Below are 7501 nucleotides of genomic sequence, written 5' to 3'. Positions count from 1 at the left end.
TGCAATCCTCAATGGAAATAGCTGGTATTACAACTGCTGCCCAACTTGTGCTCACGACATCAAGCCTTTGGATGGAAAATTTTTATGTCTCACTTGCGGGGAAGACCTGGAACAATTGGCTCAGCGGTAAGATTACCCCTACAACAAACTTCATGACACATCTATCCAATCTAACAAAAAATTATTCCTACAACACAGGTTTAGGGTGGTGGCTCGAATTGAGGATCACACTTGTACCACAACTGTGACACTCTTCAACAAGGAAGCTGAGCAGATTATAGGTGTCCCTCTGCAAAAAATATTAGCTGAAGAGGTATATTTTTTAATCTCCAAACAAAAAAAATACACCAACAACTAGTGAATAACACATATGATGAACAATATTGATGTTTTCTATAGGCGATGGACACGACAACTATCCCACCCGTGGTTAATAATATCATTGGAAAGTACTGTGCATTCCAACTCAAAATCACTCCCTACAACATAATACAAGGATGCGAGGAGTATATTGTGACCCGTGTATCTGAAATTATTCAAGCATCTATGACACCTGCATCAGGGAGCACTGCAACTTCCCCATCAACCAGGTCTGCCAAGAAGCAAAAGGTGGCGTAGATGGCGCACACACTTTCATTTGAAAAAAACTTATATTAATTCATATCTCCAAACAGCCTGCACAACAACCTTTGATATTTAGCCCGACTTAACTAATTAAAATGTGTTTCCTTATCTGATGCAATGCCAAACTTATGCAATATTAAACTTTAATAGCTCCATAATTTTACGTTTTCTGTTATTATTTTATATATTTACAAGGCTATTGGCGACGTGAGTTAATTACCTTTTGTATTATAGAATTGTTTTCAACGTAAATAAATTTCATGTACTGACTATACTACAACTCTATAAAACCAAAACTACTACATCAATATACTGTAGGAAACCAAAAATATTTTTCAAACACTCCTAAACTAAGGCTAATTATTAGACTACATAAAATAAAATTAAGATACACTATTAAAATTTCACAAACATACAAATAATGAATGACACTTTATCAAGAAAAATATGTAGGAATCTCTTAAAACTTTAAAAACATATATACCGGTTCAAATATTGGTCTTCTTCAATTTCTTACATAATTTTATCTTCATAACACTGGCGTTAACCAGACTCTAACGGTGGTTGGCCCCCTCCTGACATTAGGTTATGGACTTTTTTACATATACCGAGCTCATACTGACTTTTAAAATGGAAATCATCATATAATGAAAAACACAAAGTATCGCAAACAGTTCTCGGAGCAATATAAATTACGTTCAGTCATAGACATTCTTGGAGAGAAATGTAGACAATTCAAAGAGTAATTACCACTATCAAACAAAAACACCTTACTATAAATCAACTAATTCATCTAAGTCTCTATCATTTCACTCTATATATTTGCAGTGACAGTGCATGCTTGATTCTAAGCTTCGTAGGCAAATGGAAGAATCTGGAATTCCTGAGACTTAAAAATGGCCACCACTGTACCACAAAACTTATTAAGCATATTAGCATTTACTTGCATAATTTTCTTGGTCTGCATCTTGAAGGAGGCTACATATCTGAAGATATGGTATCAACAATATTGTCACTACCTCCAAAACTCATTTATTTGACAATAAATCGGCCCATATTTGATAAGACAAACCTGTTACTAGAATTGAAGGGTTGCAAAGAACCGTGCTACATGATGTGTACCACTGCTTTGGATTTTACAAGGACGATGAAAAGAATCTTAAGCTTTCTTCCAACATCAAAAATTTTCAATGTGATGGTTCAACTTCGGGGTCACTTTTCAGGAATAGAGAAAACACAAGGAGATCCTAACGATTTATATTTCCAACAATTTACAGAGTGATGGTTCTGCATCAGAGGATCATGTTTATTTATAGCCGAGTCTAATTTTGACGCCTGTTCTGTATTTTTGGGTTTGTTCCTTCGAAATCCTAAGCATCAGATTCAGCACTACCTATATACAACTTACCTACATGGAATTACCTGGGTAGACGCAATTTCTTCCTGTCATTTTACCCAAAAAGCTTAAAAGAAATGTTGCACTACTTGGCAGCTGGCACCAACTATATACCACCGAACAACTACAATAACTCGCTTTAAATTTTTGGCCCAAAGCACCACTAACTATATACAATCAAGCGACTGTAATAACTAGGTTCAAAATTTTGACGCAGAACACCAAAATGTTTTAACAAAATTGCCCACAATTTCCAATAAATCTTTCCCAGGAAAAAATATATATCAATATTAATACTTTGATTACTTCAAATATATTGCAACTAAAAAATGCAGTTGCCATCAAAGACATCCTGATTAGTGGATACCTAACCTGGTACCGATAAATTAGTCATTACAACTTGAACATAATATAAAAAGGATGATCTTTCCCCCAGTTAAAATCATGCATAAGAACAATCTACATACCTGACTTTTTTATTTTAAGTGTTGAGACTTTCAGCTTGGGCTTAATATAATGAAATTGGCATTCAAATTTTACAACTCAACAAAGGCTTCAGTTCCAACCGACTCAATATCTCCGACAACATTCCTTAAAAGGATTTCTGCAACCGGTTCAGACCTCTGTTTTTTATCTTTTAGCTTTCTTTTACGTTTTACGTTGTTGGAATAACCATAACAGGGAACTACTTGATCAGTTGAAACTAGGAGCTACCTGAAGATTAAAGTTTGATTGTGTGTGAAACCAAACACTGCAAAAAATTAATTTATAGGCGCAGTAGGGAATTCAATATTATATCAGACTGGATAATAACTAATTCAATTTAAGATATAATTATGAAAATCCAGAGTTAGAACCAAGTCTTTTCAAAATGCAAACCAAACTTAAATCACTCTTTTCGTGTAAAAGGGACATAAGAATTACAAGAAAACCATAGTTGTACCCTGACATGAACTATGCAGAGTTTTGTACAAATCAATACCTTAACATACTAAAGGAATTAGCCCACAGATAAAATGGGAAAAACAATGTTTCAGTAAGAATTATAGACAGTAAATTCCACCAATGTCTCAAGTCCATCAGTTGTTTGATGATTAACTATTGGAAGAGTCTTAATAACTGCAAATCCTTTTGCATTAACATACTTTCCGGTTCATCCCATAATAGCTACCAGAGACTCAGAGACTATAGTCCGATGAACCCCGAAAAAGCTAAGGCCATCCGCTTAAACTCCCTCCTCAAATATAGCTATAAATGCTATAGTTTGGCTACTACCATCTACAGAGCTAACAACATACAACTCTGGTGCCTTCCCCACCAATCCAGCCCCACATGGCCACATATTGTGTAACACCCCCAAATCTGGGGTCGGGGATCCGGGTTGTCACGAGTTCCATTTCCCTTAATAACACCCAATCTTAATACACAATCAACTACTCTGTACTGTGACCCCACAATAAACACACACACCACAAGTTATAGTCTCAGAGATGAATATCCAAAAATAATCACAAGTCGTTTTATTCCACAATTATATGTCAATACACCTTAAAAAGGTTTCTGAATAAATTTATATTTCTTTGCCATTATTACAATTCATAATTATACATAAGTTTGGTACATCATAAGTTGAAAACCTAGCCTATTGGTAGTTCCTACCTCAGCTACAGCGACATCAACGCCTATAGGAAACTGCGGAACGTTTCCTAATTGCTTGCGAATCGGGAGCTTGGTCCTGTTCATCTTTTCTATCTGTTATTGTGTGATGAAAGAAGAAATCAAGGGTGAGCAGCAAGCCCACCAAAATAATATATATAATGATTAACAATATATGAGCCTTCTCATAGTACTCATGAAAGTCTTGGTCAAAAGAAATGAACCAAGTTTGATATCTTAATGCGATGAAGTCGCAAAATATTCAGTATATATATATATATATATATATATATATACATATATACTTTTCAAAATATTGGAAGTCCTCTTCCATGCCTAATACACACAGAGTTCCAGTGTATAACTGTATAAAAATATCGTTGCAAGGTGATTTCATATATCTAACCTTGTCTCAACATTTTTCTGAAAATCTTTGTCATGCATAAGATAATCATTTACTAGATATAAGTTTAAAAAAATGAAGTTACAAGATACTCCAATATACTTATATCCAAATACTACTTGAACTACCACCGTTCAAGTTATAATCAGTTTCAAAGTTTATCACCCAGATGAGACTACAAGATAATACTTGAATAGATTCAATCTTTGAAATATCATTATAAATAATAAAGTTACGAGATACTTCATTAAGTCCTGATATATATATCCATATATATATTTATATCTCATACATTTCCTGAAAATCTCTGTCATGTAAAGTATGAACAGAGTTGTAATATCCAATGAATTTTGGAAAGAAAAAGAATTTTGGCATAAACCTGATATCTTGCTGATCAGGCAAAGATACCAATAAGTAACCTTTTCTACTAGTAGATGGACGAATTCCCCACTGGTCATCACCCTGGTCGCAATAGGACCTTATGCTGGACTGCCACTCAGCCACTTATGCATTTGATGGACTCCCACTGAGCCACTTACACTATCATGGACGCCCGCTGAGCCCATGTTGCTTATGCCGATTCAAATAGATGGACTTACTTCCCGAACGTTGGGTAAGTAATCAATTCATTTACCAAAACCGCAACCTTGTTGCGAATATAAAATACACCACAGAGCCGGATCCCTCAGGTTTTGAGCGAGTATTTAAATCCCCTTAAAAAGGAAGATCTTAAATATAAAAATGAGTTTTAGGATCCGCTCTAACTTTTAAAAATCATTTTGAAGACTCGAAAATACTTTAAAGAGTGTTTGGAGTAATGCTGATTTAACAAAATAAATCAGTCCCAATATATTTAGAAAATGTCTGAATATTATTATTTAAATAATATTCTCATAAAGATAATCCTTATAAAAATAATCGAAGTAGAAGTATTAAAACTTATACTTGAAATGGATATTAAATAACCAAAGATATACTTATATGAAAGTACTATCTTTATTTGAATAATCGAAAATAAGTTTGATTATTGACACCTTATTCTTTAATAAAATAAAGAATATATTTCAGTAATAAGCGGAGTCATAATACCTCGAATGAATATTATAAATAATATTCATTAAATAAAATAAAGGAGTCATACATCCTCAAATGAATATTCAAATAATATTCAATTAATAAAATAAAAGGAGTCATAAGCCCTCGAATGAATATTCGAAATAATATTCAATAATAAAATAAAGGAGTCATAAGTCCTCGAATGAATATTCGAAATAATATTCAATAATAAAATAAAGGAGTCATAAGTCTTCAGATGAATATTTGAAATAATATTCAATAATAAAATAAAGTTAAAGTTATCGAATAAACCTTATTCGATTAATAGTTTTGAAAACTATAACCACATATATATATAAATATATATATATTATACTCGGGAACATCGACTCCCGGTTTAGAAATATGTTCACTTTTTGATCCCCTATACTAAGGGTAAACTCAATACCGCTTATTTCTAGCATAGGTATTATGCAACTGTAAGCATTTTAACCAACAGATATATAATCCAAGAATATGAAACAGGCATGCATATATACCATATTACATGCTACAATATATCGCAAGAATTTGCTAATAACAAATATGCATTTATCGCAAGATCATGCATATACACATATACATCATAACAACAGTATAACGGGTAGAAAACTTGCCTGAGCGACTGGGGGTTACAAATGGCTCGGGATGAGTCTGGTAACCTATAAACAACAAGTAAGTTAGAATTAAACCAAAGTTACTTGTAAATCTATACTTTAACTAACTTAGACTCTAACGCTTGTTTTGCGCTTACTGATTCTCTTAAGTCACTCGAGTACCCTCGGCTCCACCATTTTTAATAATTTAACCATTACGAGTTTTAAGGCGATTCCTTCGCGAGTGTCTTACCAACTGCCTAACACTCTTACCATAATTGTTTCATACACTAATTAACCCTTTTTGGTCTTTAACCTATGTTTCAAAGTAAGGCGAGGGGAAAAGTTTCGTTCGCGAAACGTCGTTACTTAAAACGACCGTTTCTCCTAAACCGTACATCGGAATCAAACGAACTACATATCAAAACGAAGCTCGTAACATGAACTATCTAAACATGGCAATGGTCAAAACCTAGCAGTGAGTTCTCGGGTCCTAATGTTATGAACAAAAGCAGTCTAAAGTAAATCGGACATTACGACGGCTATGTTTACGCGATTTCCCAAATTTAAACCAATTGAAAACAACCACAATTCAACCACAAATCATTCATACAACCAACATCCATCCATACCATACTACAACAGCCCCAACAATTCAATATTTCCAATTCATACTTATTTCTCAATTATGAACTAAGAGTTTACTTAAGTTCATTAATTAATAACCAAGATTTCCAACTCCAAAAATATCACAAAATCAACCAATCTCTAAACACACAATAATCATGCCTCTCACCAACTAAACTACTCATAACAAGCTCTAAATATGATTACATACCCATTACACTAACCCATCATCTAAACATTAGGAAATCTAAACAACAAAACTTAAAACTAAGACCATGAAGAGTTATACCTTCCTTGAAACTTTTAATCCATGAAAGGTCCTTGGAATGCCCATGAAAGCCTTAATCTAGCCTCCTACAAGCTTGTTCTTTCAAAGAAATCAAGAACACAAAAATTAATTTCAAGAAAGTACTATTCACCATCTTCTTGAATGATTTATAGGAAATGCTAGGAAAGGATTTTGAAGCTAAGATTTCTAGGAAATATGTAACTTAACTAGGAGAAGCTAGGATAATTACCTTGTAAAATAGCAAGTGGAGGAGCTTGGACTTCCCAATTCTTAAGAAAGAAGCCGAGAGCTTCATGAAGAAATGGAGGGTTTGGTGTTTTGTGATTTGTTTTGCTTGGTTGCTAGGTTTTTTTTTGTTTTGTTTTAGGTCAATTACCCATTTACCCTTGATTTTGTGTGGTTAATATTCCACCACATTTCCTTCCCTCTTATGCCATGCTTGCATCACTTTGTGATGTCATCACCCCTCCTTTGTCCTCTTTCTATAAGTTGGATGACACCATCCTCTCTTATCCTTTTGATTAACTTCCTAATTGTTTGCCTAATGACCGCTGATCTGTTATACGGTTCGCTTAACTTTCGTTTTCATTTATCGTTTGAGGGATCATACCCGGGATCTTATTACTTAGGTTCCCTTAACCTTTCTCCATATATTATATTACTTTTATGATCCTCTCTTATAATCCTTTAATTTAAATCCTTTTTATCCTGTTACCTTATACTCAATTCTTTCCATATCTAGTGGATTTCCGGGAAAAATCAAAGTGTTCGGAATTGGATTCTGACGATCTTTACATACACTTATATACCATATA

At 33.7% G+C, this 7501-nt stretch overlaps 1 long non-coding RNA gene across 1 annotated transcript; it reads right to left on the bottom strand.

Annotated features, from left to right (window-relative positions):
* Positions 1-5791: 5791 nt before the first annotated feature.
* On the bottom strand, positions 5792-7009 carry LOC141711198 (uncharacterized). The gene is made up of 3 exons (XR_012571266.1): positions 6916-7009; positions 6687-6764; positions 5792-5836 (listed from the first exon to the last, which is right to left on the bottom strand). It is a non-coding gene; the product is annotated as an uncharacterized LOC141711198 (long non-coding RNA).
* Positions 7010-7501: the final 492 nt, after the last annotated feature.

Source organism: Apium graveolens, chromosome 3 (assembly GCF_009905375.1).
Source record: "Apium graveolens cultivar Ventura chromosome 3, ASM990537v1, whole genome shotgun sequence".
NCBI classification, from domain to species: domain Eukaryota; kingdom Viridiplantae; phylum Streptophyta; class Magnoliopsida; order Apiales; family Apiaceae; genus Apium; species Apium graveolens.
The sequence above is the reverse complement of the archived record's forward strand: the minus strand, read 5'-3'. Positions and strand labels throughout refer to the sequence as shown.